Here is a 12,399-nt window from a genome sequence, read left to right on the forward strand (position 1 = left end):
TAAAAGTTTGCATGTAATTGGAACCTGGGAGGTGTGAAAATCTGGATAAAAAGGAATTTAGGATTCTAGACAAAAAGGTAAAAGACAAAGGGAAGGACCGTTTATTAAGTCAGTGGGAGAACTTTTCATCCAGACTCATTAACATAACAACTAAACTTACTCTGAAACAGGTTTTTTCTTTTGTTAAAATAAATACCGCCATTGGTATTGAGAATCTTGGAACTGATCAGATGCAGTGGTAGAAAAGGGATGAGAAGCAAAACTAATTTATTTTGCAGAAATTGTTGGTCAGTTTATAGCACTTTGTAGACCATAGAAGTATGAGGTAACTATTCAATAAGTTATCGTTCAGATACTTGTCAACAGAATAAAATAAAAAGCTTCTGGTACTGCAGCAGGGGGCAAGTGTTATTTTAAAATAGATATCAGTGACTTAAAGGAAGGCATTGGGAATGTGTCTCATTAAAATCACAAATGGCATCGTGTTGGATGTGAGGACATACAGTCTGTAGCACAGAAATAAGATTCAAAATTTACTTTTTAAATTGGAGAAATGAAATGGACTGTCAAAATAGAATGAAACTGAGGAGGGACACAGTTGGCTCATTGACTGTGCACTTCCATCATTAAAGTTTCTCATCTGAAAAACAGACATAAAAGCTGTAAACAGACAAAGGACAAAATCCCTGGTCACAACATTGTTACCGGCAGCATGAAAATTTTTGATATAAAGTCTATACATGCTTGACTTACTTCTAAATGCCATGTGCATGAAATTCTTTTAAAACTCCACAGTTAAGTTTCAACTATTTAAGTTTTGTTGAGGATAAAAATCTCTGTATTTTCAACAACTTTACAAAGCTTTTTAGATAATTAGCAGTTGTTACTTTTAAGAAGTAAAAGTACATTTACTGTGCATTTGTTTTAGAGAAGGAAAGAAAAGATACTTCACGTCTAAAATATTTGATAGCAAACGCTTGCTTTTTTGTGTATTGAAGTGCACTCTGTATTTACTTTGATGAGATCTCAATTCCATCTATAGGCATACCTCGGAGATGTTGCAGGTTTGGTTCTAGACCACTGCAATAAACCAAATATCACAATAAAGCTAGTCTCACGAGTTATTTTGGTTTCGCAGTCCATATAAAAGTTACATTTACACTACACTGTAATCTCTTAAGCGTGCAGTAGCATGATGTCTAAAAAAACCAATGTATATACCTTAATTAAAAACACTTTATTCCTAAAAAATGCTAAACAATATTTGAGTCCTAATCTTTTTGCTGGTGGAGGCTCTTGCCTTGATGTTGATGGCTGCTGACTGACCAGGAAGATGGTTACTAAGTTTGGGGTGGCTTTGCAATTTCTTAAAATGAAGCAGCGATGAAGTTTGCCCCATTAATTGACTCTTCCTTTCATGAATGATTTCTCTGTAGCGTGCGATGTTATCTGATAGCATTGTATCCAGGATAGCACTTTATTTTTTCAAAATTGGGACCAATCCTCTCAAGCCCTGCTGCTGTTTTATTAACTAAGTTCATGTAATACTCTAAATCCTTTGTTATTTCAACAGTCTTCACAGCATCTTCACCAGGAGTAGGATCCATCTCAAGAAACCACTTTCTTTGCTCATCCATAAGAAGCAACTCTTGATGCGTTCAAGTTTTATCATAAGATTGCAGCAATTCAGTCACATCCTCAGGCTCCACTTCTAATACTAGTTTTCTTGCTCTTTCCACCACATCTGCAGTTACTTCCTGCACTGAAATCTTATACATCTCAAAGTCATCCATGAGGGTTGGACTTCTTCTAAACTCCCGTTAATGTTGATATTTTGACCACTTCCCATGAATCATGAATGTTCTTAATGGCATCTAGAATGATGAATTCTTTTCAGAAGGTTTTAAATTGACTTTGCCCAGATCCGTCAGAGGAATCACTCTCTGTGGCAGCTATAGCCTTGCAAAATGTGTTTCTTAAATAATGAGACTCGAAAGTCAAAATTACCCCATGATCCGTGGGCTACAGAATGGATGTAGTGTTAGCAGCCATGAAAACAACATTAATCTTATTGTCCATCTCCATCAGAGCTCTTGGGTGACCAGGTGCCTTGTTATTGAGCAGTAATATTTTGAAAGGAACCTTTTATTCCTGAGCGGTAGGTCTCAATGGGGGCCTTAAAATATTCAGTAAACCATGTTGTAAACAGATGTGCTGCCACCTAGGCTTTGTTGTTCCATTTACAGAGCACAGGAAGAGTAGATTTAGCCTAAGTCTTAAGGGCTCTACGATTTTTGGAATGATAAATGAGTGTTGGCTTCAACTTCAAGTCACCAGCTGCATTGGTCCCTAACAAGAGAGTCAACCTGTCCTTTGAAGCTTTGAAACCAAGCACTGACTTCTCTTCTCTAGCTATGAAAGTCTGTTCTTTAGTGTAGCTACCTTCATTAATGATCTTAGCTAGATCTTCTGGATAGCTTCCTGCAGCTTCTGTATCATCAGTTGCTGCTTCACTTTGTACTTTAATGTTATAGAGACGGCTTCTCTCCTTAAACCTCGTGAACCAACCTCTCCTAGCTTCAGACATTTTTTCTGCAGCTTCCTCACCTCTCTCAGCCTTCATAGAATTGAAGAGAGTTAGGACCTACCTTGCTGTAGATTAGGCTCTGGCTTAAAATGTCATGGCTGGTTTGATCTTCTGTCTGGACCACCAAAACTTTCTCCATATCGTCAATAAAGCTGTTTTGATTTCTTATCATTCATGTATTCACAGGAGTAGCACTTTTAATTTCCTTCAAGAACTTTTCCTTTGCATTCACAACTTGGCTACCTGTTTGGCTACAAGGGGCCTAGCTTCTGACCTGTATTGGCTTTCGACATGCTTTCCTCACTAAGCTTAATTGTTTCTAGCTTTTGATTTAAAGTGAGAGACATGTGACTCTTCCTTTCACTTGGTCACTTAGAAGTCACTGTAGGGTTATTAACTGGCCTGATTTCATGTTGTTGTGTTTCAGGGAATAGGGAGGCCTGAGGGGATGGAGAGAGACAAGGAATGGCTTGTCGGGGGAGCAGTCAGAACACACACAACATTTATGAGTTAGGTTTGCTGTCTTATATGGGCACAGCTCATGGTGCCCCCAAACAACCAGGATGGTGACATCAGAGATCTCTGATCACAGGTCACCATAACAAATGCAGTAATAATGAAAAAGTTTGAAATATTGAGAGAAGTACCAAAATGTGGCACTGAGACATGAAGTGAGCAAATGATGTTGGGAAAATGATGTTGACAGACTTGCTTGAGGCAGGGTTGCCACAAACCTTCAGTTTGTAAAAAACGCAATATCTGTGAAGCGCCATAAATCAAAGTGCAATAAAATGAGGTTGCTTGTATTTATACTGAAACCCAATCAATAAACGAATGCATGCAGGAACATTGGGCATGTTCTTAAGAAGGAGATTGATAGAATATAAGTGTATGCCACATTGGGCAGAACATATATTTCCATGTACATTTTAACCGCGGGTCTTAATGATCATTTATGTTGCTTAAGCAACTTCCAAAGGTTATCTCACTTGCTCATTATAGAACTTAAGTAAGGATGACAAGGTAGATACTAATGTTTGCTTAAAAAAGAGAAATTTGTCTTCTCTGAGTTATTTCACTTGGCATGTGACCCTCTAGATCCATCCATGTTGTTGCAGATGGCAAGATTTCTTCTTCTTCTTTTTAATGACTGAGTAGTATTCCATTGTATGTACAGACCACATGTTCTTTATCTATCTCTGCTGAGGGACATTTAGGTTGCTTCCATATCTTGGCTATTGTAAATAATGCTGTGGTGAACACAGGGGGACTTATATCTCTTTGAACTAGGATTTTCATTTTCTTCAGATCGATACCCAGGTGTGGAATTGCTGGATCTTATGGTAGTTCTATTTTTAATTTTTTGAGGCCCCTCCATGCTGTTGTCTATAGTGGCTGTACCAGTCTACATTCCCAGCATGTGTGAGGGATCCTTTTTCTCCACAACCTCACCCCAACTTGTTATTTGTTGTCTTTTTGATAATAGTCATTCTGACAGGTGTGAGGTGGTATCTCACTGTGGATTTTTTTGTGTGTGTGTTTTTTTTTAAATTTTTGGCTGCATTGGGTCTCCATTGCTGTGCACAGGCTTTCTCTAGTTGTGGCGAGCGGGGGCTACTCTTGGTTGCGGTGCTCAGGCTTCTCATCACGGTGGCTTCTCTTATTGTGGAGCATGGGCTCTGGGAGCTCGGGCTTCAGTAGTTGTGGCTGGCGGGCCCTAGAGCGCAGGCTCAGTAGTTGTGGTGCACAGGCTTAGGTGCTCCGTGGCATGTGGGATCTTCCCGGACCAGGACTCAACCCGTGTCCCCTACACTGGCAGGCAGATTCTTAACCACTGCGCCACCAGGGAAGCCTCTCATTGTGGTTTTGATTTGCATTTCCCTGATAATTAGTAAGCCATGTGGTGGTACTCACAGAAAGATGTCTGTAAGAACACTCGCCAAAAACATTGATAGTGATGAGGCAATAAAATTTATATTTTAAAGCAGGACAAGAAAAAGAGTTAAACATAACATTCTCTCTCTGTGTCTTTGTTTGGGCTGTTTCCCTCCCTAATGTGCAGTGCACATCTGCATTATACATTAACCCAGAGACTCTCAAAGATGAGCGTGCCTGTTCAACTGTAAAGATCAATTTTTTTTTTCTTTCTTCTGACACCAGCAGTGTAACTTCTTAAAAGAAGAGTGTTTTTTCCCAGCTCCGTAGGGGGTCATGATGACTTGTTGCTCACTTTGTACGTGCTGACCTGGACCGTGTATCCTCTGTGACCTTTGTGTGAAACATCAGTATGCCATTCTGATGTACGATCCTTTGTCTTAAAAATGTACATGATGTGCCTTCAACTTCTAACAGGCGGAACAGTTCTCAGAGCTTTCTGAGAATCTGCTTCCCGGGCTATAATCCTCAGTTTGGCTCGAATAAAATTCCCTTTTTTTCTTCTTGATAGTTAATTGAATTTTGAACTTTTATAAACAGAAAAATTAAAGAAGTAAATGAAGGCCTAACCAAAAAAAAAAAACCACAAAACAAAAAAAAAAACGAAAGAGAGCTTAACAGAGGGAAACTATGGTATAAGAGGGGCAGCATCATATTAAAATAGAGCACTAGGTAATAACCTAGCATGAGATCGAGGGTGAGTTTTGATGCCAAATGGATGGATGGATATCACTTGATATTCTTTGGCGTTAGCATTTGCTAGTGTTGCTTTTACTTTCCTATTATTTCTAAAATGTGTCATATTTCAGTACATTCTAACCATTTCCTTGCCTCCAAGATCCTTTCCATCACAGGTATGATCCCCAGCTTTGTCGTTCATGTAAACAGTTAGAGAGTACCACACACACACACACACACAATGAGAGTGTAATAAATACCAGTGCTTAATGCTATTATCGTTAGTATTATTATTCATTCAACAAATATCCGTTGAATATGTATGATAATTCTGCTGTGTGTGTGTCATATTTGAAAACACACACGATTTGTCTTTATAGATCTTGTACTCTAACGGGAATACAAAAGGTATCTATTCAAAACGCAGCTCTCCTGTCATGTTGCAACAGCTGCTCATTTTTTATAAGATAAAGTCCATAGCATTGACATGTTACCCAAAGTCTTTTGTATCTGACATTTCCCTGTAACTTCAGCCTTACTACTTGACATTTGCTTACATTTATACCTTTCAAAGCACCCATGTTTTGTAATTCCCTTGTCTGTCTGCACATTAATCATGCAAAAGCTCCCCTCTGTGCCTTTGTGTGTAATATTTCCCTTACTTAGAATTTTCTGGAAACAGTGTAAAACTGGCTAATCGATGCATCTTCTTTAAGATTTGGCTCAAATTCCACCTTTTCTGTATAGCCTTCTCTGATCTTTTCTCAACCTCCAACCTTTGTGTTATTTCTGAATCTGACACATTGGTGTATAACTATAGTTCTTAGCTGGGGGCCATCTTTCTCCATAGGGCACATTTGGCAATATCTGGAAACATTTTGGTTGCCACAACTGGGGCGATGCTCCTGGCATCCACTGGATGTAGGCCAGGGATACTGATAAAAGTTCTATGATGCTCAGAATAGCCTCCCACAACAAAGAATTGTCTGGTCCTACCTGTCAGGAGTGCTGAGGTTGCGAGACCCATGTTGGTGATTCTGCCCCAGCCACTAGGTTATGACCTTCCCCTGGCTAGTAGCTCTGTCTTACTTATCTCTGTCTCCTCAGCATTAAGTCCAAAGCCTGCAACATGTTTATTAGATATTTCCTGAATACATGAAAGAAGGAAGGGAGTAAAGTATGCATGACTATATAAATAATTAGAAAGTGTTTGTTCAATAATAAAGACATTGACGGTATTTTGACCAACAGCAGTGCTTCCCAGCTGGGGAATTAAACTTTTGAAATGGAGTGGTAGGCAGCAGAAGGAACAGGGGTATGGGACAGAGAAATCACAGTAATTGAGGATTAAAGTTCTGATAACAGAAAAGGAGAAAATATCAGAGATTCGTATGTACGGTGACATTTTCAACAGTTTAAAGCTTTTATTAGATGGAAAAAAGTATTTGAATAATTTTTATTATTGCAGCCAATCAAGATTAATGATATGTATAGTTTCAATAAACAAGGTTATTTATCCTTTTATTAGAATTAGAATTAATGTCATGTATCTGAATATTAACACAACATTGATGATTTAAGATGTGCTGTCTCAGTCTTTCTCACTTTTTTTCCAGGTATAAAATTCTGTGTAAGCAAATACTTCTTTTTTATGATATTAGCTGATGGTAGGTGAAAGAATTCTTATAAAATAGGAGCTACTTCAAACTAAAATCAAATGGAAACAGTTTTAAAGTTTAAAGTAGTTCTTTAAATTTTTATGCCTTTTATGCCTCTCAATCAGCATCAGCCAATAAAGCACTGAATTACTACTAAAAACAGTTCTTGAAGTACTTCCAGGTTGTTTAGGAAGAAAATCCTCCCAAACTGAAAGGACTGCCAATCTCATAGGAGACTCTTAGGAAAAGCCGGTTAAAGAGCCATCAGAAAACAGAGAATCTGAGACCACGAACCTCCTTAAATATCATAGAAACAACTTTTAATAATATCACACTTTCTTAAAAAAGGTTAGCTAAAAGTGTAATGAGAATTTCCCATTTCTGCTTGTAGATAATTAGGAAAACTCATTTACTAATATATTTCCATGACATCCCATCCCAGAATTGAACATTTTTCTCCTCCCTGATACTGCCCTTTCAGGTTCTTATAACGTACCTTTTTCTCCCATGTTCTTTTTTAACTTTAAAAAAATATTTGTGAAGTTTTTACATATGAATAGTCTCCACGTAGATAGGTATAATTAACATATCACATTATATTATTTTCGGGTGTACAACACGATTCGATATTTGTATATATTGCAAAATTCACCACAATGTCTTGTTAACATCCACCAGCATACATTCTTACAGGATTTTTTTTCTTGTGATGAGAACTTTTAAGATCTACTTTCTTATCAACTTTGAAATATGCCATAGAGATTGTTAACTGTAGTCACCACGACTTATTTATTTTTTAGCTAGAAGTTTGTACCTTTTGACCCGCTTCACCTGTTCTTCCTATCTCCCCATTCCCAGCCTCTGACAACCACCAATCTGTTCTCTCTATCTCACGTAGATCCACTTTTTATGTTCTACCCTTTAAAAGTACTTTAACTAAAACTACCCATCAGTGAAGTGCTTTACACAGAGGATGCCAGTAGTCATATTACTTATAAAATTTTTTTATTATATTTTAAATCACCATTTTCATCAGCACTAAAATTTTATAAGCAAAACATTTTCTAAAACTCTTCCTTCTTTAGTACAAAAGAGCTTGAGAGAGTCTGACTCTTAATACCACTATCGGTTATCACTTAATTGCAGCTCCATAGAAATTTCTGACTCCAAAACTGTTACATAGCTGGAGTAACAGTTAAGAAATAATGGCTTACAATAATCTTCTATATGCCTGTAGGAGACTGCTTAATTGCCACCCAAAGATTTCAAATTCTACTCCCCAGTACCTATAAGTGTTACTCTATCGAGAAAAGAGGTCTTTTCAGATGCGATTAAGTTAAGGATCTTGAGATGGGGTGATCATTCTGCATTATCAGTGATATAATAAGATGTTGATGGAGGATAAGCTTTTTAAAAATGAAAAGTTACTATTAAAGCAATTGCTTTGTCATTCATATTGAAAAGTCATTAATACCCTTTAGGCAATGCAAGGTTTTCACGCAAGTATAGTTGTTTTAAAAGAGGGAATACAAATAACTTATATTAGTTAATTATATCATTTTGGTTCTTCTAAGAAGAAAAAATCCTGAACACCAGTTAATAAATATTGATAAAGTTCACTCATCTGTTTAATTTTCACATACCTGTTATCTTCTTAGTTCAGCATAGTGCTGAATAAAGTTGCTTAGAATATCATGTTGTGGCCTCTTAAAATAATAGTGTTGAATCCTATGAAGGGGAAGGGTGTGTAGGGTATTTGTGGGGAGAGGCATGGCCAACAGAGGGAAGAATGAGAATATCTGTGCCTTAAAGACTGGATGAGGCAGATTATGGAGAGCTTGCATGAGACTTTAATAACTGGGAAACAGGAAGGAAATTACTTTAAAAGTTAAGCAAGCAGAAGAAGGACATGGCAAGAGGTTCATTAACTGAAACAGCTTAAGGCCGACTAGCAATGGGAGACTGAGAGAAGTGAAGTTAGTGAGGGAATTAGGAAGTGAGAATTGTTTTGTCCAGTGAGAAGCACAAGGAGAGAGATGTGGGACAATTCAAATGAAGAATCCACAGAACTCCCTGACCCACTGGATACAGGGGAATGAAGAAAGGTAAGTCAGACATTTCTCCAGGATTTATATAGTAGGTGATTGGGGAAAATAAGAATGAGGAAGAAAAATTCCAAAGACAGGGTGTTGTAGGATAAAAAAATTAATGAATGTGAAGTTCCAAATAGAAATTTTCAACGGGTTAAATTAGTCATGCAGAAATGGAATAAAGCAAAAAGCCAGAATTCTGATCTTCCCAGTAGAAACATACCCAGGGACATCAATCAGTTTTATATTCTGACTCTCTTTAGCTGGTGGGTTTAAATTCCTCTCTGGCTCACTTCCTCTGATGCTGACTAATAGTGTGAAAGATGGACATGTAAGACTGAGCACAAAAGAAAAAGGTGATGTGTGCCTTTGGTGGAATGTTCTGTTGGCCGATGGATGAGAAAGAATTCTGTCAAGCTGAACCTGAGAAACTGTTTGTTTGTTTGTTTGTTTTGCGGTACGCGGGCCTCTCACTGTTGTGGCCTCTCCCGTTGCGGAGCACAGGCTCCGGACGCGCAGGCTCAGCGGCCATGGCTCATGGGCCCAGCCGCTCCGCGGCACATGGGATCCTCCCGGACCGGGGCATGAACCCGTGTCCCCTGCATCGGCAGGCGGAATCCCAACCACTGCGCCACCAGGGAAGCCCAGAAACAGTTTTTTTTTAAGTCTATTTTTGATATGAGGAGTAATATTTGTAATGGTAAAACTTATTAGCAGCAGTCTTGGAAAAGGAACTGTTGGAATTGGATTCTTTGATCTTGGAAATACAATTTCAGCGTCAGTGGCAACCTGGGATGATAGCAAGACCATGGGGTCACATTGGAATTGGAATTCTAGTGTTCTGTTTACAAGGTGTGGGTATTGGGAGGGATACTCAACCCATCTGTACCTCAGTTTCCTTATCTGTAAGAATAAATATTTTCTTCGTAGGGATGTTGTAAGTATACAGTATCCCTACTGTGCAAAACCAATGTGACAATGTCGATCACAGTACCTGGCTCTTTACAGGTACTCAGTAAAAGTTAATTCCAGTCTTTATACCCTACTCACCTTCCCCCCAAACACAGAAGAAAAAAAATCTGTTTTTAATTAACTGCCCAGTTAAGAAAAACAATCAAGTTTATATTGCTTTGTGAACAAAGGCTCAGATCAGCGTATAGGTAGTAAAACCCTACCCTGAAGCTTATATTGTTGTATCTTTGAATTCTATGGTATTAACTGAACATTTCTTAGGCTTTAGATTATATGGAAATTAAAAAAGAGCTGGAAAAAATGTAGTGTAAACCAGAAGACTTTTATTTGGAAATGTTGAGCTTTGGTGTTCAAATTTTAGCCTTTGAGAATTTATTAGACTGTAAATTGATTAGATGAGCACTTTTATGTGTATATAGTTCAGTAAAACCTTTAAAATTTTAAACTTTCCTAATTTAAAATTTCAGCAAGAGTAATAATAGATGTCAATGATTATTTGTGTCAATGATTTTGAATACATTATTGCATTTAATCCTGTGAAAACAAACATTTCACCTTTTAGCTGATGAAATAGTCTAGTGTTTAAGCGCACAGTGGCAACCTCCATATGTTTTAACACTTTAATAAAATAGCTTCACTGTGCCCACACTTAGTCAAGCCTAGGAAGCATAGATGTATTTAAAACTGCTGTGTTCTATAATAGACACTCAAGGGGGCGGGCATATTAGCCCTTCAAGAGCCTAGAAGAGACCTGAGGACCAACATAATGCAGGATAAGAATTGCTTAAAATTGACTTTGAATGGAATGTTGGGTAGGAATCAATCCGAGTTGTCATCATGATTGATTTAATCCAGGGTATCATCTGGCAGTTTACTCCAGGTAGATTTTAGGAGTTTACCTTCAAAGGCACACTGGGTTAGACTTCTTTCATAGGGTACAGGTAGGACTAACACTGAGAAGAATGATGAAAGCTTTTCAAAAAGTGCTGAATGCTGGATCCACTTAGAGTTCTCTGTGAAAAATATTCTGATCGATGAGAAACTAAGGCAAAGTATGAGCTCCGAGTGCAGCTCTAACCGAGACAACATGAGTCACATTTTTCATTCTTAGTTGGAAGTGAAAAATACACCTGAATTTTTGTGAAACAAATTCTATGATTGTTGTTTTTGACCTGAGGAAGAGTAAAACACTTCTCACCTTTCCTGGCCACCTCTACTTTGTTATTTAAACGTACAAAGTAAAAACATTTTAGACCAGCTTCAAGTGGGGCTTGGGATGTGGCGATCCCAAGGAGATGGTGATTAATAGAGATTCAGATTACTCTATGACTTCAGTGTTTGAAACATTTAAAGGAGAAAACAATGTGAAGTTAGGTTAAACTAGCAGCATTTGTAACAGAGGGTGGTTTACACAGTTCATTAAGACAGGACATGCAGTCAGTAATGTCATGGCTCTGAGCTTTTGTTTGGACCACTCTCTAGCTTTTCATAAGCTGATCACTGCTTTGCAATAATTTAACTATTTTTTTTTCCTACAAACCAATACCGTAAATCAGCAAATGTGCAGGTAATGAAAAATTGATGCACTGTGTCAAATGCTCCCACTTCTTTTCAGATAATTCTCACTTTGGAAAGAAACTAAAGTGCTAGGATGTTAAATTCTTGAAGAAATAATAGGACAAGTCTAAGCAAAAAATCACATAGGATTTGAGGTCAATTCAGGAAGTGTATTTGTCTCAGAGCCCAAGTAATGTCTTCTCTCATATTGAAGTTATTTTTTCTGTCATTCTAATTTGCATTTCTCTTCATAAACTATTTTTTCATATAGGTCTATTTTCTAAGTTTAAAATGATCTGACTTAGGGGACTTCCCTGGTGGCACAGTGGTTAAGAATCCTCCTGCCAATGCAGGGGACATGGGTTCAATCCCTGGTGCAGGAAGATCCCACGTGCCATGGAGCAACTAAGGCTATGCGCCACAACTACTGAGCCTGTGTGCCACAACTACTGGAGCCCGAGTGCCTTGAGCCCGTGCTCCGCAAAAGATAAAGAAACTTATTCTTTCAACAGTCTTCCAGTTGTAAATACTGGCAAGTAGTTATCTTTCTATCCATTCTTATTAGTTTGCATGATTTGATGGGATATTTTAGAAATGATAAGTTTTAAAGAATAATAGTTCACTTGGTGAATACTCTGTGTTATAACTTTGCATTTAAATCTGGTAGTTTCATCGAAAAAGAACCGATTTGGAACAGGAAAAATGACCACAAGCACATGGAAAATATTTTGTTGGGACTAGTAAAATATAGACATAAAATGTATTTCAATATGTAGTGTTTATTTAAAATATATGGGCACTCTCAGAGTTGATATATACTAAAGAAAAAAAAATCCCATGTTTTCTTATCTCTTTCTTCTTTTGTTTTCTAAACAAAAATCTAATGAGTTCCAGAGAAGAAGCATTTGTTTTTTCACAAAGC

Source organism: Delphinus delphis, chromosome 20 (genome assembly GCF_949987515.2).
Source record: "Delphinus delphis chromosome 20, mDelDel1.2, whole genome shotgun sequence".
Taxonomy (NCBI): Eukaryota; Metazoa; Chordata; class Mammalia; order Artiodactyla; family Delphinidae; genus Delphinus; species Delphinus delphis.